The sequence below is a fragment of the Leuciscus leuciscus genome, assembly GCF_965113295.1.
Source record: "Leuciscus leuciscus genome assembly, chromosome: 4".
In the NCBI taxonomy this organism is placed as follows: Eukaryota; Metazoa; Chordata; class Actinopteri; order Cypriniformes; family Leuciscidae; genus Leuciscus; species Leuciscus leuciscus.
Genome location: NC_138728.1, coordinates 52,487,993 through 52,510,322, shown reverse-complemented (window position 1 = coordinate 52,510,322; position 22,330 = coordinate 52,487,993). Strand labels below are relative to the sequence as shown.

The following is a 22,330-nucleotide window of genomic DNA, read 5'->3' as shown; positions in this document are numbered from 1 at the left end:
TTCAACCTCCCAGTGTCTTCATGCTTTGGACACAGTGTTTCATGGAGCCTTAAGATTCATTACAAACTTAAAATCTTTCACTCATCACTGTTTGCTGTATTCTCGGGTCGAGTGGTTCTCTCTCTCATTCGGCGTTGGATGCACTGGCATCTTTTTATTTATAAAGCAGTATTAGGACTTCTTCCTCCTTATCTGAACATTTACATCCTCCCGAGGTCTGCAGGGACATATCAACTGCGCTCACAGGATCTGTATTTATTGACAGTCCCTAAAGCCCGTACTGACTTTGGCAAAAAGGCTTTTAACTTTGCAGCACCATCTGCATGGAATGAACTTCAAAATGAACTACAGTTGAAGGAGTTGGTCTCACTTTATTCTTTTAAAGGCTATTTAAAGGACCTTGCAGAAAGGCAGTCTGTTTGTCACTGTTTTTAAATAGATTTAGGACCCAGGTTTTTTGTACGATGATTTTGTTGTTTGAATATGATGCGTGAAAGTGTGTCTATCTATTTGTCTGTAAGTGTTTCTGTATCTAAACCGTGCTGCTGCCACTTGCCAGGACACTCTTGTAAAAGAGATTTTTAATCTCAAGGAGTTTTTTTATCCTGGTTAAATAAAGGTTTGAATGAATGAAAAGTGAGCTTTTAATAGGAATAAAGTAATCATTAAAAAGGATACAATTTTGAATTGAAGAGACAAGGGATTCTGACCCCAACCCTTCAACACTATAATAAACAAACAAAAACAGAAATGACAAACACATTTACATATTTATCATCCGGAGAGAAACCGGTGGGTATTTATTCTGAATAACGGGACATCTATAAAGTAGATCTTGTAAAAAACAAACAAAAAAAAAAACAACCTTTAATCACCGTACCATATCAATGCTTATGAATATTAATAAAACATTTGTCACTGAAATGACCAGAACACACATGCTACACTCCGTTGCTGCCCCGGAAAAACAAACTGCATCCACTGTTCCCGTAACACTGGGTTCTTTGGAAAGCTGAACACGGTAAGCTTTTCCACACATCCAAAAACACACTTTTTTTGGAGACATTCTTGAACAAATCCTATGCAGCGCTGCCGATGTCTCGCTGTCTCGCTCTCCTCTGGTCGACATGTGCGCAGGCGAGCTTTTCCGAGAGAAATGCTCATATAAGGAGTTCCACTCTCATCTACGTCATTAGATCCACAATCGAAAAAAAAAAAACAGCTGAAACTTGTACCAACCCGGAAGTAAGATTTTCGGCACAGAAATTCTCCATTATTCGTCCAAAATATATTTTTTAAACTTTGCCCATGTTTAGCATGAGAATCCATCTCTTTAACACTGTAAACAACTCTTAACACATGAAACAACGTTGTACCCCCCCTTTAACCCTCTGAGGTCTGAGGGGTTTTTGGTGTCCTTGAGATGTTCTGACATGCCCTGACATTTGTGCTTTTTTCAGTTGCTTATAAACATATTAATGGCAAAGGTATAATTACACTCTATTTAGCACAAACAGGGCTACCATAATATGTGAGCAACAAGAATGTACATGTCTGCATTTTTGAGAGAATAATGTTTATGCGTGGTTATTGAAAAAACTAAAAAATAAAGTTTCTGAAATAAGGCCATAAAACACATACTAAATATGTGCCAATAAGACTTTTGTCTAATAGATGTCATTGCCTAGTGTTTTTTCTTCAAAATGATGTGAAAATCATCCTGCCCTTATCATTCACATAACACAATACATTGATTTGAATTTTGCAAAGCACTTTCTGTTTGGAAAGGCAATATGCGGAGTGGGCGTCAACGATCATGCATATTTAGTGGTTCACACCTTAGGAGACAATGGGGCCTGCATACTTAATTAGCCATTCATTCAGGTGAGTCACTGAGCCACAAGAATGCAAGAGCAACAGTTGGAAGCATCTCAATTCTTTTTTTATTTTTCCACATATTGTGCTTGCAAATTGGCCTATAATATCCAAGGAAAACATGTCTAGTATTGTGCAGTTAATTCTCATACTGTATTTTCAGTTTTGGAATATTTATCCTCTCCCCAAATTTGTCACTAATAAAACACAATAAAAATTATTTAAAGAAAAGGCTTATATTTACCTTTTAATAGTTTGTTTACATCTACCTTGTAAATATATTTTTTTATTAAAAAGGTTACAATTACAACAACAATTCAAGTGTAATCTTTCTTTGTAAAAACTAAAGTATACATTTTATCATACATATTTCAAAGTTAAGGATTTGATTGATTATTTGATTACTTTATTTTTGACAAAACATACTATATTTAACATGAGCAAATATTGGCAAACAAAAGCTTATTTGAGTTGGCAGATATTTTACAGTAAAAATGTATAATCTATCCAAAACTAATCAACGAAATGTTGTCTTTCATATGTCTGTAACATAGGTCTTTCATTTTTATTATAAGAAATATAAATGTTAATTTGCAGTTTAATACGTTGCTTATACAAATACATTTTATTTCAACATTTCAGTCGATTTTTACTCAGTATAGCAATACAGTTTGCTAAAACCGAAACATTCATTCACAAACAGAAACGCCTGACTGTAACGTTGTTTTTATGAAATATTAGGGCATATAAATGTTAATTTTCAGTTTAATACGTTGCTTATACAAATAGCCTACATTTTATTTCAACATATTTCTGTCGATTTTTACTCAGCTCAGTATAGCAATACAGTTTGCTAAAACATCATCATTCATTCACACAGAGACGCAATTTAAATTTAAACTGTCTTTTTACGAGCTGTGATAAACAGCGGGCATCTCTGCAGCTGCCGTTCATTCATTCACAGAAACGTGATTAACTTGAGAAGGAAAAAAAACTTACTACATATTCGGATCCTCTCTCCTGCAATACCCGCACTCTGAGGTAGATTTTCCGTTATTATTATTCCTCACAGCGCTGCCAGATGGTGTAAACACGTAGGCTACAATGATATGATTAAACTTGTGTTTCCTCGAGCTGATATGGGGGCGTTCACAGGTTTGCCTCAGTAATTTGCGTTTGAATAGCGCGCGCTCTCCGTGGGCGGAGTCACATTACCTTTGAATGAGCTCTAATGAGCTCGACTGGAATCGCTCTCTTTTAACACAGATTTCACAAGATGAGAATATTTGTTTTTTATATAAATTACCTCATTTTAAAGAAGAGAATTCAAGCTTCATGCCTGTGTGACTGTATGCCTGTTTGACTCAGTATTCGCTGAGTTATTGTTCATTTTCGGACGCGTTTCAGAATGGTCTTCACTGACAGAGAGAAGGCAGAACTCGCATCACGTTTATTTTTCTTTATTTGGCAAAAAGCACAACAGTTTGTTTTTATTGTGAGTATACACAAAAATAATACACATTTAACAGAATCGATTGATGTATGAAACTTGCTTGTAATATCAAAGTCAACAGAGCAAAATTAATTTCTTTTGAACTGAACTGAAAAAAATCCAGCAAAACGCGCGGACGCGTTTGTCGACCTCAGAGGGTTAAGGACGTTTTTGGCCTGCTACGTGTTATTTGCTGGATGGTAATGCGTGTTTTGACATCTGACATGGCGACACCGAAGTATGAGCAGGAACGGAAAATAGCTGCTCGCTTAAACAGCTTGCTTGATATTAATCTCGGTGGAATTGCCCCAAATTATGATTTAACCGGTTTAGTGTGTGAGTAAATGATGACAGAATTGTAGTTTTTGGGTAAACTATCCCTTGAAATTGTATTTATTTATTTATTTATTTTTTACTCCAGATTTACTCAATGTTACGCTGTGGGCCAGTAAGAGAATGAGAAATGTTATGTTATTTAATTGATATATTATTGACATTTTTTTCACTGATATTACATTTTACTAATAAAGTTATACAAATCATTCCATTGAATTGACATGGTAATTGTTGCTACGATCAAGCTCTTGTGGTACCCCCATTTTTTTCAATGTGTTTATGCTTTTAGCTTTTTGGACATGCACATCAAAATAAATAGACCTGTTGTACAAAACTAAAAGAATTTTTCCACCGATGTCTCATATATCACTAAAAAGGGGAGAATCGCAGCTTTAATGTGTTATATGGCACATATGCAGGATAACTATGGATCAAATGTGTTGCAGTTTTAACAAATAACCTATTTTTAAATTGGAATTTCTCAAAAATATGATTTTCTGAGCCCGAATTTTAGCAAATCTTTGACATGGCCTTACTCAGTCAATATTAAAGATATCAAGGTTATATTTTCACAGAATGTTCTTTTCATTGTGTAGGATGATTTTATGTAGAACACACTGAATCACAAAAAAATTACTTTAGCTGGGTTTTCACAGGCAGGGTCACATATGTCCCTAACTCCGAAGTCACTGCAATTGAAGTCTCTGAAATATGGGAATGTCCCATGTGTCACAAGCCCTAAGCAGAGTTCAACAGCAAGTCTTCAACCCATCGTTGTGGTAACTGCAGATTAAAACAAAAAATAAGCTCCTACACATCATTATCAAGAGCCACAATGTGCCTCGATTCTGTTACAAAAGTGTCATTATCAAATGCTGTAATTTCAACTTATCTAAAAAAAAAAACAGTCTTGATCATCATTCTGACCTTTTAGAAGACCATTTCCTTCAAGGTGGTCAATTTAAAGTTACGTACAAGCATCAATTTGTTGTTCTGGAAATCAGACAAGCAATGGGAACCACACAACAAAAGACTCAACTTCTCAGAAGGAAATCTAGCCTATTCTTCAGCCTCAGACATTTCAAGTATGTCTGACAGATAACTACATTTCACTGTCTAAAAGCAGTAGATAAATGTTAAGCAAACTTACTGATCTACTTTTAAAGCTATTGGCCAAATGTAGAAATATCTCATCCTAGACAATCAAATCTACAGCCATAAAACTTAAATCAGACCTTCAGACTGGTCTGACTCGACCTGTAGCTTTTCTAACTAATACACCTTACAGTTTTTATAAAAAAAAATTAAAAATAAAATAAAAATCAATAGACTTTCATTGAGAGAGTTAACACTTCTGCAAACTAAATCTTGTGCATTTAGAAAAGGTCATTTATGTAGAAGATTTTTGAATTTGGAGCTGTCTAGGACTGAGAAAAGCCAGAAAATTTATTTTTGCCTTGTGGATAAAAGACAACAACTCCCAGAATGCACTTGCTTCACTGCCCTAGGAGGCCACTCCCAAGCCAAGAGCGCAGTTGAAAACAACAAGGCTAGGCTACAACTGAGTCTCCGTGACGAGTTTGCTCGGAAAGAAAGCAAAATCCGAATCCCGGACATTTTGGACGATCTCGACAGCCGGACATGTCCGGGAAAAAGAGGATGGTCACCCCTACTACTCAGCTTTCTCCTACTACTCAGCTTTGTCCACAGAACAAGAGCCTGTTAGCTTAGCTTCCATAGAAAGGCTGACACTGTAGCTGTGTCCCAAAGTGAAGGACATGTCCTTCTAAGGACCCAGCCTACCCAGCCGTTGAAGGACGCTCCGAGTCTAGCCTTCATAGGATTGTAATTGCCACCAGGTGTTCCCCATTATGCTGTCGCCTAGCAACGCTGCGATAGGAGAGCTGCCATCCTACGCGGCATCTATTGAAAATAAAAATGGAGTAAGACCACATCATTTTATTTTTTTTATTTTAGGTTTTACTTGAGGAGATGGTGGGGATGTTTTATCCCAGGCGCCACCGGGTGATGTATCTCCGGCTTTGTCAAGACCGTGGCCAGGTAAAGTAAACTAGTTTGCTGCATCCCAATTCAGAAGTTGCGTCCTTAATTGCTGGAGTACACAAGTTGAGACTGTACTTGAGTCTAGGGCTGCAACTAACGACTATTTTAATAGTCGACTAGTCACCGACTATTGAAACGATTAGTCGACTAATCGAATAATTATTAAATTTTTCTCAAATTTTGCATGAGATTGCTTTAATTCTGTGGAAAATGATAGTAAACAAGAAAGAAGGGGGTACTTCAATGAAAAATGCATATTTTATTGAACTTTGCTGCTGATAGGCCGATTCATACTAAAAGTAAATAAAAATGCCCTGTCTAAAACCAATTAGGCACAGTGCTCTGTCAGTATAGACATAAATGCATAAATAAAGAAACTCTATAATTTTTATAAAGGACAGGCACATTTGTTTTATAAGAAAAAATAAATTAAAATCAAGTAAACATTTTCTTCCTGTAAACCAGGGGCAGGCACATTAGCAGCAATAAAACAGTAAACAAAAATATTAAGTGCATTTTGTGAGATACATTCAGTGGTCAATCTGTCGCAAAAGAACTTTACAACTCGTCTCCATGTTATTTAAATCTTACCGAGGCGAGTCAAGCTCCGTTTCATTCAACTGTCCGACGTGCTTTCTCTTTAAATGTTCGTGCATCACCGAGGTGCTGCCGTGATACGCAAGGACTGCTTTGCAAACCATGCAGGTAATCTTTTTATTCGCCGTATCCAGGCTAAAATGCTCCCAAACTTTAGATGTTTTGGTACGCGTAGCTGCTGCGTTGGACGCCGCCATTTCTGTATGTTATCGCTCAGCAGAGAAGCTAATGCGCATGTGCGGCTCTCGGCAGAGATTGTAATGAAGAGAGATGCCTCACTCGGTCGGAAAAAAACATGAAATGAAATTCATTGTCGACTATTTCTATTATCGATTTTTGACGACAATGTCGACGAATCGTTGCAGCCCTACTTGAGTCATGTTATGATAGGCTACTTATGAAAATACAAAATACACATAAAGCTGTTAAAATGTTTAGTTATAGGCTACGTTACCTTACGAATATGCGATTTTTATGTATTTTATTCTCTGGATCACGGTGATCTTATTCAGGCATGTTTCCAGCGTACTTTGTTTTAACGCAGTCGAAGCATAAAACACAAAACAATAAATAAACAGTGAAATATACCTCTTTTTTATATATATAAAAGGTAGGCTACTCCCGCTCGCCTTCGGATGGAGCCTTTTATATAGCACGCATCTGTATAGCAACAATTCCTTAAAATTGTGCTCGTTTCATTTTCAAAATAACCTGTGGTTGACTGTAAGTACATTCATTAAGTATTCACATACAAATGTGAAGTAATGAGGGTGTTTTTCTCTTTCACAGGACAGCAACACTACAAAACCATGGTATTTTACAATATGATAAATTGTTCTATAGTAAACTACTCAACAGTAAATTACTTTAAATATAACAACCTTCAACATATTCAGAATTAAAATGCAACATACACATAGCCAAGCAGTAATATGAATGCAACAACATATCTAAAACCCTGACAAAGAGGTCTTTTTATGCTGAATACTTAACTGTACTTTTACTCTTCATATCTTAAGTAAATTAAATACAAATAGCCAAGCAGTAATATGAATGCAACAACATATCTAAAACCCTGACAAAGAGGTCTTTTTATGCTGAATACTTAACTGTACTTTTACTCTTCATATCTTAAGTAAATTAAATACAAGTATGCAAGATAACACTTGTACATAAGTAAGGTTTTAAATATAACTACTAAAAATTTCCCCAATGTGCCATTAATACTTACTAAAAGTAGTTTAAGTATCACTATATCTTTAAAAAATTACTTTGTCACAACTTTAAACAATCTCTCTTTGTTTGTTTCCCTAAATCAGACCAGACCCCTGTACTGCAGGATAAACCTGAGCGTGCCAGTGCTGGACAGGTTTTTTAATGACCGTGACACACGACCTGATTTTCGGCTGAGCAGGGAGGCCCTGAGAGTGCTGCTGGACCTGTTGAGAAGTGACCGGCAACACGGATGGGGTTCCACAATAGAGACCCTGGTATTTCTTTTCTGGCTGGCGTGTGGTACATCCTACAGGGTCGCCTCCAGAGCATTTGATATGCCTCGTTCTACTGTCCACCGCATTGTCCACCAGTCGCTGAGGAGGTGGTGGCCATCCGCCACCAGGTCATTTGGTTTCCCAACACCCCAGAAGACCTGGAGGCAGTTTGCCGTGGGTTTGCAGGGCTGGCCAGACACAGAGCTTTCTTGAAAGCTGCTGGAGCAATCGACGGCTGCCATGTCCGCATCAAGCCTCCAAGCGGCCCTGATGGTCAGTGCTACAGGAACAGGAAACTGTTCCCTTCCATCATCCTGCAGGCTGTTTGTGACCATCAGGGCCGCTTCATTGACACCTACGTGGGCTGGCCAGGGTCAGTGCATGACGCACGAGTGCTCCGGTACAGCCCACTGTACAGGAGGTCAGTGTACCCTCCTCCAGGGCACTTCATCCTCGTAGACAGAGGGTACCCGTGTCTCCAACACACACTCCCCCTCATCACTCCCTACAAGAGGCCAGTACGAGGTGTGGGAGCCCAGCACTTTATTCTTCATCATTCCAGGGCACGCTCCATTATAGAGCTTGCTTTTGGGATGATGAAGACCAGGTTCAGGGCCATCTTCCTGCAAGCGCTGGAGGAGCACCACACCTTTGTACCTCATGTAAGTTAAATGAAAAATACATTTGCAAAAAACATAATTAACTTCTCTCTTCATTGCATTACATTGCATTTTTAATAACCATTCCTGTTGTTGCCTTGTTTTGAGCTGCTGGCTGTTGCACGCACACCTCCACAGATTCTGATTGGACTGGCAGGTGAAAATCCAGACTTGTTTGAGCCGAGAGACTCAGTTTGTGTCGGTATTTGACCATGTCACATGGAGGCATAACATCGCTTAGTTCCAAACTGTCGTTGATCTTCTTCAGCATTTCAATCCTCTCCTTACCCTTCACCTGCACAATATATATCTCCCCTGAGGATCAGCTTGGCCTTCTTGCTGTCCTCCAGTCGAGACGTAGATGAATACTAAGATGAAAAAAGATTACAGTTTCTGCATCAGGCATGAAGATCACATTGGTGCTGAAAGGTCTTTTGCTGTAGCACATCAATAGAAAATCAGTTTAAAGGCCGGCCCATCTTTTAAGATTAAAATATAAATCTGCGTGGTTGCGCTGTCTCTCTCTCTGCAGGGCCTGGGCTGTCTGTATCCAGAAGGCCAGAGCATCTCCCTGATCTCCTCCTTGTGGTTAAAATTGCATCTCCCTAAAATTGTCAAGATGACAGGAACCAATGTAGCAACCACACAAATACATAAATGGTGTACAAACACAAAATGGCAATTATCACAAACAACTCAAAAAACAAACAAACACGTCGTACATGTCTGAAGTGCACATCACACCTGGCAGAAGTCTGTCCGACTGCTGCAGTCTATGCCTACCCTGGGAGACGTCCGTTTGCTCGTCTTCACTTTCGTCTCCAGCTGCTCATCTTCATCCTCACTTGTGCCAGACACAGATAAAACTTAAACAAACAATATAACAGCAGAAGAGGCTGATGATATCCAGATGGAATTGTAGCATTTTTGATGACTCGCCTGGTCCACTGTTGACATGGTGGTGCAGGACGGGTCAGTGCTCTCTACTGAGACCAGTAGCGTGTTCACTACACGGACACATTCATGCTTTGTCCAAAATCATACCTGCTTTCCCTAGGCGAATGGTTTTACCTTAATAAAAGACACACTGACGGTCCGTCACCATCGAGCACAGTGTGGAGCACAGGTGGTCGATGTTACACAGTGACGTCAGGATCAGAACTTTCGACTGGATGGTGCAGTCTGCATCAAAGTAGATCTCATCATAATGAGCCAGTGAGTTTAAAAATAAATAAAATAATAAGAGATTGTAGATTTGCCTTGCACAACATTAGGAGGAATCAGGCCCTTCCTACCAGAACATGCTACACAACTCCTTGTTCAAGCGCTAGTTTTATCCAGACTGGACTATTGCAATCAGGGCCTGAAATTAACACCCGACCACACGCCAAATGCGGGTGAATTCTGCAATTGGCGGGTAACACTGTCAATCTACCTGCCACGTTGGCAGGTAGCCACTGAGCCCCTTCGCGGGGAGTTTGATTGACAGGCGATCTGGCCAATCATAATCCGCCGAATCCGCCTTTTTTTGTCCGACAAAGCAGTCAGGAGACTTCAACGTTGGAGGATTTGAACTTGAAAAAAACAAAAACGGAGTATACTGAGTAGGCCTACTGACATCTTTCCGCAGTTAAAACTAACCACATTCCTACTTATGTTAATTCATGTTTATTTGATGCTATAAATTAACTAGAAGGAAGAGATGATCGGTTCACGAGCAGCTTTAACTGAGGCACCACAGTGATCTGTCAAGACACATTAGGCTACAGAGTCACAAAACGGTATTGTCTAAATTTCTTTAAAAATTACCAAATTTTAACGTTGAGACTTTGTTTAATATCAAAAGTAACCAGGACTGTATTGTCTGTCAGCGTGTTGTCAGTGTCCTCTCTGCTGCGCGATGTGTTTTTCATTGCGTGAGATCATGGTTTGGCGTGAGCGCGGTGTAGCTTGTCGGACATAGCAACAGTAACTAAAGGGGCCGGGTCTTTGCGAAGGTTTTTTTTTTTTTTGCAACTGTTGTTCTTTGACATTTAAACGAAGTCAGCCATTTCGTTGGATTTTAGCTAAAAAATGTGGTGGCACATTACTGGAGTAAAGAAAGCATCTGTGAAAGTAGCGCAGTTTGTACTTGTATTATTACTTGTATGGATCTTGTTAATAATTTGACAGCACTTAAATGTGTATTCTTACAAGTTAAAGAACAAATGTTTGTTCAATTCCTTTTTTTCCACCTTTTATGAGGCAAAAAAAAAAAAAAAAACTGGCTGGTAAAAAGTCACTGTGGCGGGTGGATTTTTAAATCCACCTGCCACAGTGGCTGGTGGTCAAAAAAGTTAACTTCAGGCCCTGATTGCAATGCTCTTCTGGCTGGCCTTCCAGCTTGCACGGTCAAACCTCTGCAACTGATCCAGAATGCCGCAGCTAGAGTGGGCTTTTAACGAGCCGAAAAGGGCACATGTCACTCCTCTCCTCACAAAATTGCACTGTTTGCCAGTTGCCACTCGCATCATATTCAACTGATCATCAAAGTCACTGATTTTTGCCTACAGAACTACCACTGGTTCTGCTCCCTTTTACTTTAACTCTTTACTTCAGACTTACGTGCCATCCAGGAACTTGCGCTCTGCAAGTGAACGGCGTCTTGTGGTGCCATCTTAAAGAGGCACAAAATCTCTTTCTCGGACCTTCACCTGGACTGTTCCCTGCTGGTGGAATGATCTGCCTAACTCAACCTGAGCTGCTGAGTCCTTAGTCCTTAACTTTAAAGAAACGGCTGAAGACGCTTCTTTTTCGACAGCACTTGATCCAGTAATACTAACACTCTCTACTATTCTATTCTCTATTCTATTCTGCTAAAAAAATTTTTTAAAAAACCTGCGTTAGATGAAACTGAGAAGGGTCATAGCACTTGCATATAGTGTCTTACTGTTAGTCTAACTGCTTCTATTGTTCTCATTTGTAAGTCGCTTTGGATAAAAGCGTCTGCTAAATGAATAAATGTAAATGTAATAAGTCGTATCTGCTTTCCGTCTAAAATGCCTGTACAAAAACTTTTGCATTTTTACAAGCATCTTCACAAGCTTCAGATCAAATATACACATATTATATATGCGCTTCTCTCTGGGCTGTGGCTCTGACCTGAATATCACGACTGCACTGAGAAGTCAGCAAATACAAAAACCTCATCCACCAAACACATGGGGGTTTTCGTACTTGCCTTAAACGCCTGGTTCGACACGCTTCAGCCACTAGATCACGGGCTTCACGTTGCCGTGTTCGTCAGTAACGTTAACCTGCACCAGCCGCTTCTGTGTCATCTGTGTTATTCCTGTAGACTTCCTCTAATTGTCAGCAGTAAAAAAACAACAACAATGAAAACTATAAAACTCAGTTTGTATTTTTTCCCCTAAAAAAATCTGCGATATTTTTTTTTTTTATAAAAAACTCGATTTACGATTCGATTCGACATATTTATATATTTATTGTATTTAATTAAAGTGCATCAACATAAACATTGCAACAAAATTGCAAAGGCAAACCCCTTTCTCTAACTGAAAAGTCACTGTGCAGTGCGCAACAAAGATTGTTAAACATCCAAATTATTTATACTGTATTTGGATTGAGCTAACAAAACAAAAAATCATGAGGTAACTCTTACGCCTGGTTCAGATTACACGATTTTTTTGTCTGTTACGATAGTGACTGTGTCAGATTAACGTTACACGATTTCGACTCCTAAAAATCTTGTCATGTCGTGGACAAGAAACAAGTCAGACTACACGTTGCTTTCCGACCAGTCATCGCGAGCCGTCTCACACACTTATATACACTCACATATACACAAGCTCACTCACATAGCCAAGCCTACACGCACTCATGCACTCACGCACTAACACACAAACACACACACACACACACTCCTCGCTCACTCACTCGCGAACACACACACACACTCGCTCACTCACTCGCGCACCGTCGTTGTGGAGGACCGTTAAAAAATTAAACATGCTAGTCTTTTTGTCGTGATGTCATGAAGCATCGCTGCGCCGCAGGGAGCGTGCTACGGAAACCCCGAAGGAAGATTTGGCGAATGCAAAATGTATGTATTGTACGCTACACTGAAGAGGGGGAGACAAAAAAATAAAAAAAATAGACTTTTTGAAAATATGAATCGATTTGACCTACCAATTCAATTTTTAAATCAAATCGATTTTTTTCCCAGCTCTAGTTTGTATATAAAATAAAATGCATATATAGAATGTGTATAGGTCAAAAGTCTTGTTTGCAGGTACATTATACAGAATATCTGTCCTCTGGAGACTCACAGGGCCTCTGTATCCACAAGCCCAGCGCAGAAGTGAAGGGGCAGCGCAGTCTCTTCCTTTCTGCCTCTGTAAGTTGTCTGACTGACAGTTTTCCTCTGTATCTGTGGGAGCCTGGGCTGTTTGCATCCAGGAGCCCGGTGAAGGGGTGAAGCTCTCTGAGGTGCTTTCATTACCTCTGACAGTCACCTCAGGCTTTGTGCTTCTTTGAAGGCCCTGGGGGAGCCTCGGAGACATCTTCAGCATCTTGAAACGTTCTTTCCCTTGGAAATGTAGAATGAATAAACATATTCAATGTTGCCACATATTTCTGAAACTGTGAGCAGAGGAGAGACTGACCGAATCCCGAACTTGCATTGGATCTAGTTCCAGATGGCTTTACGGAGCATGGAAGTGTCCACACCCTGGTGTGTGGCTATTGTGTTGAGTTCATATTGAGGTTTTTCGTGCACATTCGTATAGAGGTTTTTGCCCTAGACAGAAATAAAATAAAAATATAGCTGCAAGCAGCAATACAGGGGCTAAGCCCTTCAAGGCACAGAACGCAGACCAAGTATGGTGCACAGCAAGCACAGCCAGCACATCATGTACAGTACCACAGCAAGTACTGTAAGCACAGCAGCGCAGCAAACATTTAAGCATTTAAACACCAAGAGCAGTGTGGAGCTGGAAGAGCAAAACATCAGAAATTAAATGTACATGTAAATGTACATCAACCACAGCAAGTACTGTAAGCATAAGCAGTGCAGCAATTATTTAAGCACCAACAGCAGTGCGGAGCCGGAAGAACAAAGAACAGCAGAAATGTAATATACATGTAAAAACAGCTGGTTCAGAAGTATAGGTGAAAATGATCTCAAAATGAACGGAAGTTGAGATGAGAATTAACACAGAATGAACAAGTCATACTTATTTCTAATCCAAGAGGAAGAAGGATTAGTACAATGCTTTAACAATACAGGAATTGACAACATTATGCACAATTTTAATAGTCGTCAAACATGGGACTTGAACCCACAACTGGAACGGTTCAGGATTAGTAACACATGGTTTAGCAGCAGAGGAGAGGCTTCAGTGTAAAAATAATCACACAAAAGCAAGTTAACCAGATTAGCATGTTAAGCTATCTTAATGCTAATGTAACTTATGCTAGGGTGACCATACGTCCTGTTTAACCAGGACATGTCTGGCCAGGATTTCGAGATCGCCCAAAATGCCCGGGATTCGGCTTTTGTTTTCTACAGTCACCATTCATTATGTTTACATTATTACATTATTTGACACTGACACCTACGTGCCAGCTTTGCAGGTCATGCATTCTGCAACAATGTTCATGTAAACACTACATTCAGATTCACCAATCGGAATTAATTCAGTCCTACTGAATCAAAAGGTGTGCATGTAAACAAAATGAATGGCGACGAGAAAGCAAAAGCCGTATCCCGGATATTTTTGGCAATCTCGAAATCCGGGCCGGACATGTCCTGGAATATGGTCACCCTAACTTATGGCTTCTTCTTCTTGATCCCTAGCTGGCGCTTGGTCTGGATTGGCTCCTAAGTCCGTACGCTGCTGTGGGTGCCAATGGTTGTCGAATCTCATTTACGAGGCGTTTCCATGCGGGACGATCCAAGGCGGTTGTTCTGGCATCGTGGATATTTAGTCTACGATTCCTGATGTCCTCCTCAACCTGTTTGAGCCACGTTTTCTTTGGTGCCGTTCGCTGGATTCTCCACTGGGAGGGTCGGTTATGCCAGAGGAGTTGGTGTGGTAGTCGGCTCCCACTCATTCTGCAGACATGACCAAACCATCGCAGTCGTCGTTTTTGGATTTGTTCCTCAGAGGTTGTTGTTGGCATCTGCGCCGGATGTCCTCATTTCGAAGGCAATCTCGAAGTGATACTCGCAAGATCTGGCGCAGGCATCGCATTTGGAAAACTTCGAGTTTGTTGAGGTCCGCCTTCAGCACCGTCCACGTTTCGGATCCGTAGAGAAGAATTGGCAGGATCAGCGTCCGGAACAGGCAAACCTTGGTCAGGATAGAAACATTGGTTCGCTTCCACAGACACCACTTTAGCGAGGCGAATGCTGCGGTTGCTTGGCCAATTCGACTGTGGGTCTCCGCCGTAGACGCAACTCTCCTCTCTTATAAACTTATGGCTTATGACGTGGTACATTCAATCCTGGCAAAATTGATATCTACGGATTCGTCATAACGATAGACACCAATTTTATGATTTTTTGACAAACTTCACAAGTTATAGCCTCTTTATAGCAAAAAATTATGTTACGCTATTTCTATGCGGCTCGGTCTGAAGATCATTTGAGCAAATTTTGGACCAATTTTGAAAGAGGAGTAGTGAAAAAATTGTTTAACATTGGCTCCAATATGGTGGCCAGAAACCTACAGATGGTACTCAACCAGAATGCCTATTGCCCAGCCGCCGCGGAAAAACTTACCGCGGTCGCATTTCAAAGTCATTCGCGAAATGACCGCCAGGTGGCGCAAAGGGATATTGTGCAAAACAGCAGCAATTGCTGTATTTTTTCAATTGCCTTAAGTGGAGTTAATGTCAATTTACAGTAAGGATGAAAATATTACAACTATAGTAAACAGAAAAGAACATTTTTATAAGGCCAGAAAAATAGAATAACAAGTTAAAAATAGAGACGATAACAATATAACCTGTATTTCATATTGTAGGCCTAGACGTCGGTGGGCGACAAGCCTATTCCCCGGGGAGCAGTGCGATAAAACACACAAAAAAACAAAACAAAAAAAACACAAAAACAAATGTAATACCAAAAATAACAAACAAAAGTAAATGATGTGCAATGAAGCTGATTATTTGTACTATTCTACTGAGGAATGAGATGAATAAAGAGCGTTTCCCGCTCGTGTGAGCGAACGCACATTGTAACGTTTGGTCATTTCGCATTGAGTAAAGTCATGGCCGAGTGGTAGAACTTACGTTTATTTAGATGACACAGGTTCAAATCCCGAACCACCTTGAACTACTGTAATTAGCCTATTAATGCACTTTATAGCCTATTATTGATGCAGAGATTTGTCTAGTTCTAAAACTCTGTTACACCATAGTTTTTTTGCTTATATTTATAAAATAAAATTACCATGCATTTCCATTTTACATTAAGGAACAAATATTACGCAATAACTTTACATCTGTAGCCTATAATAATTCCAATCGTAATTTCAAAAAGAAGTTCTGTAAAAAAAATAAAAATAAATTAAATATAGGCTATATACAGTACAACAGAGTTTCTTGGTCTTCTCTTGCTGTACGAAGGAAAATGCATTGGTACTTATTGATATACAAAGCAATTTTTTTTTTTTTACCATCTTATCTTTGTGGTATGCTTAACCCTCTACTGCACGGTGTTGCCATATGGCAACATACCCTTTCTTTGGACATTTCTTGAAATTTGAAAATAAACATGAGCTCTGTTTAGTCTTAAATTCATGGTAGAACCAGGGGGCTGTTCCATAAACCAAGATTAGAGTATAAGCCAGGCTTATTTCGGTTAGTCAGGCTTATTTTTGGTAGATTCGGTTTCATAAATCAAACTTAAAAGTTCAAACTCAGTTACCCTGGCAACTTATGCTGGGAAAATAGCCTGGTCCAGGGCAGGCTAACTGTCAGGCTAAGTCTGAGTTCAGGCTTAACGAGCAAACCATTTATACTCACCTGCTGGTCTTTTTTTTTTTTATTTTTTTTTTTTATCAGAACAAGGTACATTGAAAGTATTCAGTGACAAACACTATTAAAGGCTTTGCTTTTTCAAAATTTTCACCTACAGATTCCCATCCCAACACAACACCCCAGATGCTAGAAAAAAATAAAAATAAATAAATAAATAAATAAAAGGACTAAAATAAAGGAAGGAAGAAGGGGAGGGGGGTCCTCAAATTACTTTAAAGTCCGCGTGAACCGGAAGTTGCAAACGACTTTTCTCCAGTGTTGTGACGTATTTCCCAGTGAAACGGAATATTGAACAGAGGGCAGGGTTTTACTCTAGCGCTCCTCCTCTCCATCTCTGCTCATAACAGACTAACGGTTTGAGGGGAGTGGTTAAGCGTTTCACAACCCAAGTCCTCAAACCTACGTCATCAGGGAAGGTCCTCCAAAGCAGAGGGGAGGGGCATTTTCAGATTTTGATTAAAGATTACGAAGCCAAAACATTTTTTTGTGTGGATTGACTTGCATGGATGAATTGTTCACCACAAAACGATCAATTTAGGCAAACAAAGTAAATATGGTCAATTTTGATTTCATGGGGACTTTAAAGAGTGAGGAGTATATTCTTCTCAAAATAGTTTATTAAAGGGTCCCATGTTTTGTAAAATGTTCTGGTTGATCCCCTGAGAAAATATTAAATTTTTTCAGTTTTTAGAAACATCATTAGATCACCAAGCCATGATGACATATTAGGTGGATTGTGTGATTTCCACTCTAGGAGAATTCTTCTTCTAGCTATTAATGTGGCAAAAGCCAGGGCATTCTCTTTATTTTTATCTATTTGGAAGTCGTCACCTCTGACTCCAAACAGAGCCATTATTGGGTTAGGGTGAATTTTTTATTTAAAAGCTGAGTTTAAAACCTCAAAGACTGAAAACCAAAATTGTCTCAGTTTAGGACATGACCAAAACATATGGGTTAGATCTCCCTTTGATGCCTTGCAGCGGTCACACATTTCATCTATATTTGGGTACAGTTTAGCCAATTTTGTTTTACTGTAATGAATATGGTAGAGAACTTTCATCTGAATCAGATTGAGTCTTGCACAAGATGAAGTCCCATTTACTCGATCAACAGCTCTATCCCAGGTGTCTTCAGATATGTCGATTCCTAACTCTCCTATCCATTCTGTTTTGATCTTTTCTATTGATACATTTTGGAACGACATGATCAGGTTGTATATTTTTTAAATAAATCCCTTAAGGTGTGAAGGGACCCTCAGAACTAAATCTAAACGTGACTCAGAGGGCAATTGTGGAAACACAGAGCAATGGGCTTGGATAAAGTGACGAACCTGAAGAAATCGAAAAAAATCTGAGTTTTGAAGACAACATTTTTTAACAACCTGCTGGTATTTCGATGTCATTTTATTTTACTTAACCACTATTAATAAATAAATAAATAAATAAATAAGGAAATGTACTTTACTAATAAATGTAAGAAATTATAAGGTATAAATACACTAAGAAATGTTCAAAACTTGTGTGTTTAATTGGTGAGTTTGGTTAATGAGTTTGGTAATTAATTAAAAGTATATAAATAGGGAGCTGAACTCATTTCCAAACTTAACCATGGCGTGTCCTTTCATAGATGAGGTGGTGGATGAGGGAGCTATAGTCTTGCGGAGGGCATTTCAGAGAGAGAGAACTTTCAGAGACAGGTTAGACCCATTGGCTTTTAATGACAGCTACCTGTATGAGCGATATAGGTTCTCAAGAGATGGGATTGCATATATTTGTAGATTACTAAGCCCATACATTGCAAATAATACACGCCGCAACAGAGCGCTCACAGTCCCACAGACGGTGTGCATTGCACTTCGCTTTTTTGCCAGTGGAACATTTTTGTACACAGTTGGCGATGCAGAGAATATCAGCAAAGCATCAGTTTGCCGCTCTGTACGAACTGTGTACCTTTCTTTAAAAAGACTACTCAATGTGTTCATCACATTCCCTGGCCACAAAGCTATTCGTACCATTAAACATGCCTTTTATGGAATAGCTGGTAAGTTCAAATAACTATAAAACATGGAAATATTTCTTGACTTGATTTTACATGGGACATATTTAAAACAAACAAATAATTTTCCTAGGTTTCCCAAATGTTATCGGTGCATTGGACTGCACCCATGTGCGTATCAAGTGTCCATCTGGTCCACATGAAGCGGACTTTGTGAATAGGAAATCAGTACACAGCATCAATGTACAGGTACGGTCCCACTGAGATGATATTGAAGGCTATGCTCTAGCACTGCGTGTTCTGTACTAAGCTGGGCACCAGTGTTTAGTTCATTGCAATTAAAATGTAGTGACCTACAGGTTTAATTTATTTTAGATGATTAGTGATGCAGATTGCATCATCACGAATGTAGAGGCCAAATGGCCAGGCTCTGTGCATGACTCCAGAATCTTTAGAGCCTCATCTCTCTACCAGCAACTAGCAAGAGGTATGCTAGTAATCACTTAAAATCGCAAAAAGTCTTAAAAAAAACAAAAAACTACATTATATATCTATTCATTCTGTCTATGCAGGAGAATTCTCAGGAGTTTTGCTGGGAGACAAGGGATACCCATGCCTGCCTTACCTCTTGACTCCCTATCAGGAGCCCCAAACAGAGGCACAGCACCACTACAACATTGCCCATGCACGCACAAGAGGTCGTATAGAGATGGCATTTGGGCTGATAAAGTCAAGGTTTCAGTGCCTGAAGCACCTCAGAGTGACTCCACCTAGGGCATGTGACATTGTAGTTGCTTGTTTAGTGCTCCATAACATTGCTTGTCTGAGGAGAGGCAACCAAGGATTGTCGAAGAGGAAGACTGGGGCAATGAAGCAGTATTGGAAAAAAACGAAACAGGCAGACTTATACGAGACACATATGCAAATAATTATTTTGCTTAATATGGTCTAAACCATGTGTAGCCTTTAAAATTTTCCACTGGCCCCTCAACTTTCTCCTTAGTTGAACAAACACACAGAAGTCAAAGTATTTAATGTGATTTGTCTTTATTCAGAGTGAATCTGCCTGTTAGGGGTGAAAACACACAAATAAATGTTGTGGGAAGTGATCAAAAAGGTAATTTTTTTTTTTTTTTTTTAAATGGTAGCTCTACTTGCATTTTTCTGTAGCTGTTGAATTTCCAGCTCCAACTTCCTCATCTTCAGTTTTTTATACTGGATGTCGATATCAATCGCTTTTAGCGTTTATACACTCCTTTCATGTTTTCTGGGTTCTGTAGCAACATAGATTTAAGTTATTTCATTGAATACTCTTTTCCCATTGTTTTCATTTCTTAATACTCACTTTGTCACATGTGGTCCCAGACTGAGAGGGCTCTAGAACAGTGTCAGCATCCTGAAAACACATTATGATCATTTTATCACACAAGTACACTTTTTAATATTCAATACAATATTGCATGGAACCTGTGACTACCTCAGGCCTCCTTGAACATACAGACACAGTCTCCTCATCCTCCTCAACTGATGGGCCTTCTCCCTGTGACCACTGATTAAACTCAGTTAAACTTATTAGCTTACATGACTGATTTAAAAGGTCTCATACTCACAGGCAACATGATGTCTGGTGGATCCATAAAGCATACAGAATCTTGATAGAAATTTTTTTTTTTTTTTTTTTTAACCAAAATGCACCATTACAGTAGCACAAGTACCTCTACGTGACATTACTGCTATGATGTACTTAGGCTTACAATGCCTAAGGAAGGAGGAAATCAGTTAGTCAGGAAGGAATAATGATAATAAAACACACACACACACACCTTTTATATACTCACTCCTTATACTACGTGATATAATTTTAGATGATGTCCCCCCCTCTATTCCCTCAAGGACAGGCCTCCCTTTATTAATTTCCAAAGCCAGCTCCTCTGCAGGAGTGAAGCTGGCTGGTGGTGGCCCTCCCCCAGTGCCAGCAACCTCAGTCTTCTTTTTGGTCGCTGCAATAAATTTAAAAAAAAAAAAACCTGAATAGTTGTAACTTTTAAGCTGGCATTGATTACATATGTACATACCATTAGATTTACTTACCATTCTGAACTATATTTTTGTATTTTATTTTCACCTGCTGCCAGGTTCTTTTTCCTTCACTTAAGTTGCTGCTGCAATTAATGTTAGCAATTAACAATTAACTTTACTGTTATTCACACACAAACTTTGCAATGTATTGTGTGACACACATTCAATGTTGATAAAGTATTTTAAATAGTTTACACCGCTACTTACGCATTGAGACGATCAGCAATTTCCTGCCAACCTTTCTCTCTTGCTTTATTTATTGCCGCTGTATTGCCTTTTTTGGTGATGGTATCTTTAAATTCTTCATATGTTTCCAATAGCAAACGCTGTTCCGTTGCCGTGAACATCACTGCTCTATCTTTTCCTTTTGTTGCCATGGTAGCCCACAGTAAATCGATTGACCCATGATCGACTTTTCAGGACTTTTAAACAATGGCGTGCACGTGCAATTATCTAGACTATTTAAACCTGACTCAAATTAGTAAGATCACATGATCCTCAACTTACTGTTATGGAACCAATTTAAGCGCGGATGTTTAGCTCGGCTCAAGTCCGGTTTTGGACTTTAATCCCCGCTTTTCTAAGTGGCTTTTATGGAACAGCCCCCTGGTGGTAACCGATGATATGCTTTGATGACATCACATGACAATACACACCCCTTGCAACTGTCATTCTTTTCACACACTTTTGATGACTTCAGTTGCTGAAGAAGTGCTTGTGAATATGTGAAGATTCCTAAATTTTTCATATTTCTTCAGAATTTAAAATTACGTCAAGCATCTGGGATAAGTTCTAATCTTTTTTCAATCATTGTCACATTGGTTTGATACCACTATTACCTTTTTATTCAATAAAATAGGTATGTTGCCATATGGCAATATTTTGCCCATGCTAATGCAGAGTAGCTTTGTATGAATGACAATGTATGGATGCACTGATATAGTTGGATGGTTGTATTCTACTAATATATTTATATATATTTGTATATATTTATAAAGTAAAGTAAATGTAAAGTATAAAAGTAAAATATATATATTTGTTTAGAAAATGAAGCCGCCAGTGTTCTATGGCAAGGCTGAGAGGAGGGCTGAAATGTACAGGGTACAAGTGGTTATACCATCTCATGAAAGTGGGGATGAGCTAGGGATCAGTGACGAGGAGTATGAGAGGCAGGCAGAATTAGGCCTAGTAGACTCAGAGGACGAAGAGACAGGTATGCATCTATTCCGGTATGTTCAACATTCAGGTTACATGTCGTCCTTTGCACAGTGTTGAGCTGATGTTGGGAAAGGTGTAAAGTAGATCAAGAGTTTGAGGTTTTTGTCATTCCAAAATCTGTATGGTGACCAAAAAATAACCACATACACAAGTCGCTGTGCAGTCCCCATGCACACACACACGCACACACACACACACACACACACACACACACACACACACACACGCAAAGGCACAAACACATGCATGTTCTATCATCCTAAACTTGATGACAGCAGTAACTAAGTAAATGTTGTTGAAATAATACTTTGAAAATTAGTTACATATTTTGTACACAAAGCTCTTGAAAACATTTAAAATAATAATACAAAAAAATAATTTCTAAAAGACAGGTCTGTAATCATCTATGAATTTCATGTCATTTTGGGAGAAAACACATCAGGCTGTTCCATTGTCGCACAATGTTGCCATATGGCAAC

The 22,330-nt window shown here is 39.1% G+C and overlaps 3 long non-coding RNA genes across 3 annotated transcripts in view; 1 reads left to right on the top strand and 2 right to left on the bottom strand.

The window, feature by feature from the left end:
* LOC309497079 overlaps positions 1–22,330 on the bottom strand; it is a 284,477-nt gene that overhangs the window by 97,148 nt on the left and 164,999 nt on the right. The gene's annotated exons all lie outside the window — the stretch shown is intronic.
* LOC309497099 lies at positions 5,677–7,942 on the top strand. Its single transcript, XR_014205381.1, has 3 exons — positions 5,677–5,764; positions 7,154–7,176; positions 7,684–7,942. It is a non-coding gene; the product is annotated as an uncharacterized lncRNA (long non-coding RNA).
* Positions 19,824–20,651, bottom strand: LOC309497324. The gene is made up of 3 exons (XR_014205496.1): positions 20,165–20,651; positions 20,032–20,094; positions 19,824–19,950 (listed from the first exon to the last, which is right to left on the bottom strand). It is a non-coding gene; the product is annotated as an uncharacterized lncRNA (long non-coding RNA).